Here is a 12,182-nt window from a genome sequence, read left to right as displayed (position 1 = left end):
AGATGCTTGAGATGATGGTATTCCAATTACCCTAATTTGATCATTACACATTGTATGCTTGTATCAAAATATCACATGTACCGCATAAATATGTACAACTATTATTACCCATAATCATTAAAAATAAAAAATTACAAAAATAATCAATATTATGATTATAACTTAGTAGTATATACTTTCTAATACTGATTTTTACTTCTAAAGGGTGCACAAAATACCTATTTTTTTATGTAACTCAAGTTTAGTAGGGGATAAATAATTTCTTTGTTACCAAGTAAAAGCAATTTTTTTGAGAAAAAAGTAAAATAAGGTCACAGTAATATATTGTTCTGTTCAATACTGTGTGCATTTATATTCTTAAGCTAATATCACATGCTCCCCTTTTCAGAGAATTTAAATAGAAAATCTTGTAATCAGTGTTTCTGAAGCAAAGTCTGCTTGTATCAAATTAACAGGAAACTTGTTAAAAATTCAGCTTCCTATGCCTTCTGAATCAGAAATCTGTGTTGCCCAGATGTCTAAATTAAAAAAAAAAAAATCTGGCTAAACACAAAAGTTTAGGAGTCACTGCAATAGAGTGATCAACTGCTCCTGGATAGCCCAGCACTTTCCAGGTTCCAGTTCTGAAAAGACCCACGTCCCTGTCCTTGGAATTGCCTCAGTCCCACGCAAACCAGGATGGTTAGTCACCCTACAGGTAGAATCCATTACCATGATCTAGCTACTTAATAAAACAACATAATGTTTGCAAGGCCTTAGCATTTTAATTAAGCATTTTGGTAAACAAGCTAGAAATAGATTTAAGTAACAATTTCACTAATACGTTTGTAAGGAATTAAGACCAGTTTGCTGTGTCAATTAATCCATTCCTGTGGTTAGACTGACCTCTGGTGGGAATGTGCTTTTAACTACAATTACCTGAAAACCGTTCAAGGGAATTGGATTTTTCTTGAAGGTTCTTCTTTTTTTTTTTTTTTCCCCTTAATTTCCTTTTCTATTAGGAATGAAATGTGCTTCTTCTTTGATATTAAACATATGGAGGAGGCTGTCTGTAATTATATTGTAGATGTACTTTATCATGCTATGGGCACATGCCATGTAATAACATAGTTATTGGCACCCACATTTTCAGTTATTGGTAAGGACAATCTTCTTTACTATGAAACGTGTAAGCAAACAGGTAATTTAAAATTTAGTTTTTAAGCACTAATCTTCTCATCTGGTGTGTCCTTGGCCTTAACATATCTTTTCTCCCAGGTTTCCATGTATGTTTTTCCTTTGTTCCTTCAGATGTCTGATCACATGTTACCTTATCAAAGAGTCCTTCCTGGACGCACTATTTATCAATAGAATAGCAACCCTTTCCCTGATACTTTGTTATCCTTATCCTGCATTAATCCCATTTAGAGCAGTCAGCAACATCTGATCTCTATCCGTCTGTTATCTATCATCTATCTATCCATACATCTAGCTATCATCTACCTCAGTATCTATTTGCCACTATTCTCACAGGAATATAAAGGCAGAGACATACTTGGACATACAGACACTTCATCATCTTTCTACCTCTTACTAAATCTCTTTAAAAAGAGTAGGAAATCAGTGTGTATTTCCTGCTTTTCAATTATTCAAAATCAAAACATCATAATAAAGTTAACTAGATATTTTTCCTACCTCATAATCCACAGATATGTTTTTTGCCATTTGGATGAAATTTCTCTTTATAGAACTATCCTCTATACTCCTCATCACCAATTATGTTGATTGTTTAGTGCTGCACTCACAAAGAAAACTGCTTTTCAGTCCACTGACATTTTATCATGTCTTTATGTTATGTTAATCATAGTAATATAAAATTTATGTATACTTAAGACTTTAGCCAAGAATCAGAAAATAACTTTTAAATGGTTCGGTGTCATTTAAAGTTATAAGCACTAAAGCTGGCACAATTTTATTTTGAATCAAAAGACTGCAGACCAACTTAGAGCGTACTAATTCTAAATTATCAGCAGTTCTAACAATCATTTTAATTATCAAACTCTGGCTTATTTGAAGTATAAGAAATGGGGAAGGTTGGAAGAATCAGTAAATTGTACATCATATGTATGACATATGACAGGAACCAAACCTCCTATATTACTGCAGAGAACAAGAAATAATAATCATGGTTGGCCCTAAATCTGCTATCAAGCTAAATAATGTCTCTTGGAGATATTTTAAGCAACAATTGTTAAAACTTATTTTGATGGACCAAGTGTCAATTACCTTGACTATCAGCATAATAGAAAATCTCATATTTTAATAAAGATGTGTAAATGAGGCAGTATTTGTTTCCATACTATTTTTTTAATGTTTGTATACAGATTTGTATTAATACTTGTTGTTGTTATGTTTCAGGAATACATTTTACTTCACTCAATTGGAAAGTTCATTAGGAACAATGACAAAGACCAGTCTTCTTTTGTACTATCAGGGCTTTGAATGTAACTTTGTTGATAAAACTGGGTTTTTGTTGTTGTTTTTGTCATTGTTGTTTTTATTTTTCTTTTAAAAATCAAGTTGCAGCATCATTTCAGAGCAGTAAAAGATTCTTTATTCATCCATTTATATTAAATCAATTTTAAAACTTTTTAATAGCCTAAAATATTAATAGGCACATATATTTTGCCATTTAAAATATGTTTACCTCACAGAGATTAACAATAATGCTCTTTTTTATTCTAGCTATTTGCCACTACCCACATCAAAAACTACCTGGTGCTTAGACATGAGGACATGAAAACAGAATTTAGAGTAATCCATGGCACATGCTTTCAATATTGGACAGAATGATTTTTCTTGTTAATATGCTTTGATTAAGCAGAACTGAGATATAAAATTTTGGATTTTTGACTGAAACCACATCTGAGAAAATCATAACATCTGATAGCACTTGAAAAAAGATAAAAAGTAGTGCTTAAAATTTTTTTCAACTTTTTACTTTGACATAATTTCAGACTGATGGGCAAGTTGCAAGAATATTAAAAGGAACATCTATATACCTTTTATCCAGATTCCCCAAATAGTAACATTTGTCACTTTTCTTATATTTTATTGCTGTTTCTCATATATATTACGTACACACAGAGTATAATTTTCTTTTACATATTTTTTCATCTGTTGAAGCTAAGTAGCAGACATGATGCACCTTTACTCCTAAACATTTCAATGACTATTTCCTAAAAACAAAGACATTCTCTTTATAACTAAAGTACAATTATCAAATCAGGAAATTAACATTGATATTATCATCTAATCTACAGACATTCAAAATTTTCCAATTGTCCCAACAATGTCGTTTATAGCAAAAAAAATGTCATGGATCACACATTGCTCTCAGTTATATGTCTTTTTGGTCTACCATTGTATGTCTGGAACATTCCTCAAGGGTTTTTTGTTGTTGTTGTTTTCATATCCTTAAAAATTTTTGAAGAATATACAGTAGGCCAGTTATTTTGAAGAATGTCCTTAAACTTCCATTTAGGAGGCACTTCAACATGATTCATATATGCATTTTGGACAGGAATATTGCAAAAACATGTTGTGTTCCTCATGCATCATAGCAGGAGGCACGTGATGTCAGTTTGTCTATTAAATAGTGATATTAACTTTGATCGCTTCATTGAGGTGGTGTCTGCCATTGTCCTCATGTAAAGCTATATTTCCTTTGTAATTAGTAAGAACATTATGGGAGATCATTTGAAACTAAAGTATGTAAATACCTTGTTACTCATTAGATTTTCATCCACTAGTTTTAGCATCTGCTGATGATTCTTCTGGAATCAATTATTAATATGATGGTGATTATCTAATTTCATAGTAATTCTGCTTTGATCAGAAGTAAAATATATTCTATAATTCTTTTTATCTTTTCATAGCTCAATTATTTTCTTAATGAATTTTTATGTTCCCATTTTTTTCCCAATTACTACTTTTATCTAAAAGTTCTCTAAAATTTGCATATAGGTCATTTGGTAAAAAGCTACTGATTTTATAGTTCATTTCCTTCTTATAATAAGTAATTATTTGCATTAGTCATAGTATTTCAATAATTTTAAAAGTAATGATGCTGAACATTTTAAGAGTATGACTTTTTTATATGGAATGAGATATGCTTAAGACAGATGAATGTTTTCCATTCACTAACTTGGGGTTAGATTCTTCACAAAAGCTTAAATTCACCAGGTGTAGGCCAATTTTTTGGCAGTATTCTGGTATCAGCAGCAGAGAGCAGGAACTAAAGAAAGACTTTTTAAAATCATAAATGATGTTCATTTTAACTTAGCTCTTTTTCTTAATTATATGGCACCATGTGGGTGGTATTATGTGATACAGCAAAGAGTTTCCTGTAACTTGCATATTATGAATCTTAGTTTAAAGAAAATGTCAGTTTAACAGCAACACTAGTATGCAAAATAATTTTAAAATTATATATTATTGGGTAGTCTTCACAATGGCAGCTTTTAAATTTACCAACCTGAGTAGACATACAAACTGAAATGCTATTCTGCTTTTATTCTAGAGATTTTTCTTTACATAGACATATAATATGGGAATATGAAGGGTGAAGATAATGTTTACCAATTCACAAACATTACCTTTAAATTTATATATACTTTATCTCTGGATATTAAAATGTGAGAATTGCTTAATTTTAGTGACTCAATTAAAAGGAATTGAAAAGGTTTTCATCTTTTAAAAATTATAGAAATTGGTGATAGTACAAAGAAAATTTGAAAATTATTTTTTGATAAAATTGGGAAAAATTCTACTGTGGAACTCTTGAATGGTATTTATTGGTGGTTTGCAGCTAATCAAATATAGCATCCATTTTATTATTAACACTATCATTAAATAATGCCCATACGAATGTTTGATTAATACTTTCAGACCTATACTTTATGAATCTGTAATTCAGAGATCTGTAACTAACTGTTGTACTTTTGTATCTATACCTTGTTGTTACCATAAATGTGTTCTTCATATATACTCATTAGCTAATGATCTAAATTAATAGGACATTATATATACATTCTGTGGTTTTTGACAATTCAAATTTAACTTATTTTTTTGTTTGTTTTCTCTTACTTTGCTTTGAAAAGATTGAGGAAATAAGTTTATTGAAACCATGTTAGCAATCTTTTTCATCCAAGATGAGAATGGATTACACTGCAATTAAGTAATAAAATTTGTATCAAAGAGGAAGAATCATAATTTTGTGAGCTAGAAATCATGCATACACTCTCTTCCTTCCTTTATAGCTTTATCTTTTTCCTAACCTTTATAATTATCCCCTCGCCCCATCTTATCTCAGCTCCACATTCACTCTGTTCCCACACCCTCAATCCTTAACCATTCTTGACCTACTCACCTGATGTTCTTATATAGCTCAACTAGAGCTAATTCCCCTTCCACCATTTTTTTTATTGTGATAAAGTACACACAACATAAAATTTACCATCTTAGCCATCTTTAAGTATACATTTCGGTGGTATTAAATACGTTTATAATGTTGTGTAACCATCACCACGATCATCCTCCCTTTTCATCTTGTAACAGAAACTCTATAAGCATTAAACAATATTCCCCTATTACTCCCTCCTCCAGCCCCTGGAGAACACCATTCTACTTTTCATCTATGATTTTGACTATTCTAATACCTCATATCAGTGGAATCATGCAGTATTTGTCTTTTTGTGACTGGCAGTGAGCGTAGTATCTTCAAGTTTCATCCATGTTGTAGCATATGTCAGAGTTTCCTTCCTTTTTAAGGCTGAATAATATTTTATTGTGTGTACATACCACATTTTGCTTATCCATTCATCCATCATTGGTCACCTGGGTTGCTTCCATGGTTTAGCTATTGCTAATAATGCTGCTATGCAAATACCTCTTCCACACCCTGTATTAATTCTTTTGGGTATATACCCAGAAGTGGAATTGCTGGATCATATGATAATTCTATTTTTAATTTTTTGAGGAACTGTCATACTGTTTCCCACAGCAGCTGTACCATTTTACATTCCTGCCAACAGTGCACAAGGGTCCCTGTGACTCCATATCCTCACTTGTGATTTTTCTGTCTTTGTTTTTATAGCAGCCATCCTAATAGGTATGAGTTGTTATCTCATTGTTTTGACTTGAATTTTTCTAATGAATAGTGATGTTGAGCATCTTTTCTTGTGCTCTTTGGCCATTAATATATCTTCTTTGTAGAAATGTCTATTCAAGTCCTTTGCTCATTTTTGAATCAGGTTGTTTGTTTTTTTGTTCTTGAGTTTTAAGAGTCTTCTATATTCAGGGTGTTAATCCGTTATCAGATATGTGCTTTGCAAATATTTTCTCCCATTCTGTAGGTTGCCTTTTTACTATGCTAATTAACCAGAACTAGTTTTATTTTCAGAGATGGATGTTTAAAGTATATAATTTTCATAGATTGGATATAATTATGGAGTAGAATACTGAGTATTTATTCTAATCATCAAGAACTTTTCAAAATTGACCAAAAAACTTAAATATATTTAGGTGTAAGGATTCAAAATGTTCTATTTTTAAAAATCATATTTTGCAAACTCTAAACAATCTTCATCTTAAAGTATAATATTGGCCCTGAAATAAACATATAAGTTATTTAATAAATTAACTGCAGCTCTTCAGTCAGTGTAATTTTTAACATGCCTACAGCCAACAGATAAGTAAGACATCTCTCATTTTGATTAAATGATACATTAGTAACGCTTGAAGCTATTTTCATGTAATTTAAGGATCAATGAGCAGAAGAAAAATACTGATGATGACAGGGCTCTATAGCTTCTCAACTGTCTTTTGATTTTATTTATTTGCTGTAAGATAAGCCAGCATATAATTTTAGCAGTTTGCTGTGGTCAGCACAAATAATCAACTCAGTGTTACAATGTTTGTCACACTATGGTCAGGATTTTTTTTGTCTTGAATTATTTCTTTCTCCTATTAGCTCTCCAATTTATTCTTTTGTAAGAATATTAATTGCCCATGTACCTTTTTATCCAGTTTGATTCACACGTAGCAACTGTATATGCTTGTCTGAATGTTAGGGAACAATCCTGTGGGTGGCTGTGACCCATATGCAAAGAGCACTAAATTAGGATCCAAGGGTCAGCTCAGGAACTTCCAAGTATTGTGGGTTGATAAATAACACTGATGCACTGGTTTTCTCATTCTCCTTCACCTTTCAGCAGGCATGCCGTGCTTCCTTGTCTGGGGCAGGGTGGGGGGGTTCTTGCAGAGGGTAAAAAAGTATATCAGTTACCTTTTGATGTATAACCAACACCCCAAAACTTGGTGGCTTAAAGCAATGATTTACTCTTTCTGATTATTGACTGGCTGGGTGGTTCTTCCCTCCATGTGGTGCAGGCTGGGATCTGTAATATGACAGCATTCAGTGGATCACTCTACTGAGCTAGGAGGTCTCAGCCGGCCTCTCTCACATGTATGGGGCCTTAGTGCTGAGGCACCTCATTCTCCACCTGATGTCTAGTTCTACCTAACTCCTCTCTCTGTCAGGACTTCGTGGATATTTTACCTAGTGGTTCAAGGATCTAAGAGAGCACAAGTGGGAGTTTCTGGGCCTATTATGGGCTAGTTCCCAAACTGGCAGGGTGCTACTTCTGTCTCACTCTGTTGGGTGAAGGAAGTCACATCACAAGGCTTGTCTGATTCAAGGGGAGGGAAATGGACTTTGCCTCTTGTGCATGTGCACCTAGGGAAGAGAGGAATAGTTGACAACTAATTATTCAAACTACCTATAAGAAAAGCATATTTTTTATGCTACCCTGATTAATTTTTCCCATTTTTCAGCAATTATTAATATATCCATTTTCCTTGAGGAAATTATTCCTCCTGCTCTCAGCCCACAAGCTTTCAGTGAAGTTCCATTCCTAGCTCAAGTAAAAAGTATGGGACATGGAGTTAAGTCACTCAGAGTATCATATTACCTTAGTCATTGAGTTGAGGAGTGAAAATGTGATCTAATCAAAGTCAAATGGGTACAGTAAAGTTTATTCTTCTGGTCATCCTGAGAAAGAGACCCTAATTCTCTTCCTTAATGGACTTGGAACTAAGATGATGGGGCCAACCAGAAATAATGAGTAGAGAATTGGTCAGAGAATAAATTCGATGACAGATAGGGAGCTGAAAGCTAAGTAGAGGAAATCCAGACCTGTATGACATAATTTGAGCCCTGAAATCCAGCTTGCTGGAAGCCAAAACTACACCTCGGTTTTCTCAGTGCTGTGACCAATTCATTTATCTTTATGCGTAAGGCTGGATGAGTTGGGGGTATATTCACTTGCAACCAGAGAGTTCCAATTAATAGAATTGTTCACAATTCAGTTTCCTCCTTGGCTGTTGTGGCCTAAAGTCTAAGTACCTTAACGAGAAGAGATTCAGGAGGAAGACTTCCTCTGTGAAAACATGAAAAGAGAAAGAACAATTTATCCAATCTTAAAAATGATATTTTTTCAAGCTTCAAATTGGGAGAGTGTGGAGAAAAGGTCAGTTGGAATTTGACATTGCTGTAGGGCAGTGCTCTGAGGAGGTGACCAGGCCTCAGAAGAGATGACAGAGTGGTGCATTAGGAGAGGTAGGACCCTAAGCCTCGGTGCACCCATCTTCTTCAAAGAGACCAGAGCCATATATGATTACAGAGCTGGCTGGCAGCTTGAAGGATCTATGGAGAATGGGATATGAAAGCCTGAAAGCATGACTTAGAAGTCGTACTGTTAAGACCCTAGAGCCTTTATAATATGCCTGTGGGGAGGGCCCATGGGACCCCTGACATCGGGGGCTCTGCCATCGCAGGGGAGTTAAGATTTAAACTGATATTAAGTTAATTAAAATAAACAATGATTTATTAAGTTTAATAAACAATAATAAAACAATGATTTCTTTGCACATCTGAATTTGTGGACTGAGATTTTATATTCACGGAGTGTTAATAAAATATATGAGCTAAGAGGAATTATTTAAAATTTCTAGGTAGCAGTATTCTCCTACACATGAGCTAGAGGATGAGGGAATCATGAAATTGAAAACATTTCATGAAAATGAAAAGATCTCAAATGTCTCTGATATCTGGAGGGGGGTGTGTGTGTGTGTATGTGTGTGTGTGAAATTTCAATTCAAATATTGAGTGCCTACTATGTGTAAAGCACTATGCTAGAGTTACTGGGAACACAGTAATGAGAAGGAGAAGCCTGGGTACTGCCTTCCAGGAGTCTGTAATTTAGTAGATACACAGACAATTACAGGCAGATTACAACGCAGTTGGATGAGCTCTATGATGGGAGGAGCACAGGGTTTGTTTGGATCCTGTAGAAAGTCTATGAATCCAGGTCTCCAGGTCGTGAATAGTCAGCAGTTGGAAAATGAAGACAGTACATGTTTATAGAGCAAAGTGAGGGAAGAGAGGGGAGGTGATTTGGTGGGGGAAAGAATTGTTTTAAGCCAAAGAAGCAGTGTATTCAAAGGCCTGAGTGGAGAGAAAGCATGGCGAAGTATAGGAACCCCAATGATATCTAAATGACTATGTGAGGTGGAGCATACTGCTTGATGTGGGGAGTGGCAACCAAATGAGGTGAGACTGGAGAGGTAAGGAGAGGGCAACCGTGTCATGAAGAGCCTGATAGGCCATTGAAAAATATTTTGGTTTGATTTTAATGTTTAGGAGGAGGATTTTAAGCCAAGAAATGACAAAATCAGGTTTGCATTTTTAGGAAGATAAAAATTTGGCTGCAGAGTAACGGATACAAAACGATGGGGTGCAGAGACACCACTAAGAAGTTGTTGTATGTTTTCAGTCAGATGGTTTCCAACAGTCCTTTCCTGCTCTGAAACACTGTTGCCCCTGCCTTGCTCCTAAGAAGCTATTTCCCAAGCTCTCACTTCTTGCTTTCCGGCTGATGCTCCTCTTTCGCCTATAGAATCAAGAAGAGCAACTAGAGCTCTTTAGTGGTCTCAGAGTAACTCATTTCTTTCTTTATTCAGCTTCCACCATTATATTTGGACAATGTCTTCAGAGTTCTACTAAGAATGCCACTCACTGTTTTCATTCACAGAGTAGATTTATGGAGTCACTTCAGGATTTAAGACTCACTCTACTATTTGATAATTCTTCTGAATCTGCCTTCACATATAAAAATTAATATTATAATTATAAATTAGAAGTAGTAATACATTCATTTCAGAGTTGTTGGAAGATTATGTTATGTTTATGCAGAGGGCCTGACACACAGTAGGCATTACAATAAAACACATTTATTATTATTTACCACTGATCTGAACTTTACTTCCTCATGGAAGTATAACTCCTTCCCCTATGTGCCTAAAGTAAATATATAAATGGAATCAAAATAACTTTAAGCCATATTTAGGTCTATCAACATGAAAGACAGAATCATAACTCAAATGTTGCAGTAAAAACGTAATATCCAGCAATTTCAAAGATGCAGTTGAGTAAAGAAACTTGAAAATGGTTATCTTCATTAAAAAAATATATGAGGTGTGACTGAAGTGATGTGGCTTAAATGGGGCTTTGAAGCCTGGCTCCATGGCCACACACACAAAATGAAGCTCATTACTTTACATTTTGTAGCAAGGATATTAGAATCGGTATAGTTACAGGATGCCTGGTTCTTATACATGAAATGCAAATCTCATTTGAATTGTATTTTAGCTATTGTGTTTCTGATATCCTTGAAATAATTTATTGTAGTGTAAATCTGTTTAAATTCATGAAACTCTTCAAAATAATTTTCTGGCATTTTCAAATCATTGTTATCCTTACAATATCTAAAGTAAAATGAACAACATATAAAACTGCTTTATTGGTGGAAAAAATATGTCTCATTTGTGTGTGGTAATTAGACCACATTTCACTTAAAGTGAAGTTTCTTAACTTTTTTCTCTATCCTTTGGGGCATACAGAATAGCATATTGTTAAATGAGCCTATTTTATATGCAGAACCTACAGTTCTTCTCTAACAAATCATTCTAACTTCTGCCTTTCATATTTTACTTTTATTATCTAGAGGGCCTCTGTGATTTCTTTAACATTTTCATGTGACTTTGAAAAATGATATTGGTTGTGCTTATTTATACTAGGAACACGTGAAAATTTACAATGCACTGTGTAACCTAACACTTGATAAAATTACAGATCCTGGTCTTATTTCCCAACTTTTCTTGTAGGTCAACAGCAAGCACTCAAGAAAGATATTTCTAAAAAAATGTTTTCCCACAGTCTGGGAAGAAAGACACTAAATTTGGAAAGTGTTATTTTTTGTTTTAAGGACAATTATAATGTACTAATATTGCCCATAAATATACATTTGTCTTTGCCAACTCTTCTTCTAAATAATTATCAATGAGCCATAGGATACATCTTCCCAACATTGCTATTTTATTTTTTTAAGGGAACTGTCTCTCTTAACCCATTTTGTCTTGATGGGACTGTCAAATATAAAACTTTATGTGCTACCCTTTCCTCTGTCCTCCAAATCATAGCTCAAGGGTGGTACATGGACATGAACTATCCAAACCAGTCATAGTGTGCTATGCTCTTGACAATAGTGAGTGGTTGACATGTGGTCATGTGACCTCAAGCAGGGCCAATCAGATTCCCCAATACACTGAAATACAGTTATCTGGAGTGAGAAGTTCCTTTGCTATGGGGTTGCTATGTTAGGAAAGGGTGATAATGGAATGTTAGTGCCACCTTCCCTGTCACATGTAGAAAATGGAGACTTTCTGCAGATGAATACAATATACAAAGGAAAACAAAAGAAGAGATGGAGAAAGAGACTGGAAGCCAATGACATAGTTCAGCCCTGACAGTTTACCTTCCCAACACCAGAAATTTTAATACATTTAAGTTGTAGTGAGGACCAGGTATAATTTAAAAAGTTCTGGGGTGGGGTGATAGCCAAGGTTGAGAACCATTGGCACAGCCAGTGGTGTATGAGGAGTAACATTGCTACAGTGAGGCTTTATATGAAAGTTAGGATTCTCAGACATATTTTATAATATTAGACAAAAGCCCAGGTTAAATCAATTTCCACCAACACATTTATCTTTAGCTATAGTATTTATTTCATAAACATATATTA

The sequence above is a fragment of the Eulemur rufifrons genome, chromosome 18 (assembly GCF_041146395.1).
Source record: "Eulemur rufifrons isolate Redbay chromosome 18, OSU_ERuf_1, whole genome shotgun sequence".
NCBI lineage: Eukaryota > Metazoa > Chordata > Mammalia > Primates > Lemuridae > Eulemur > Eulemur rufifrons.
Note: the sequence above shows the minus strand (reverse complement) of the source record.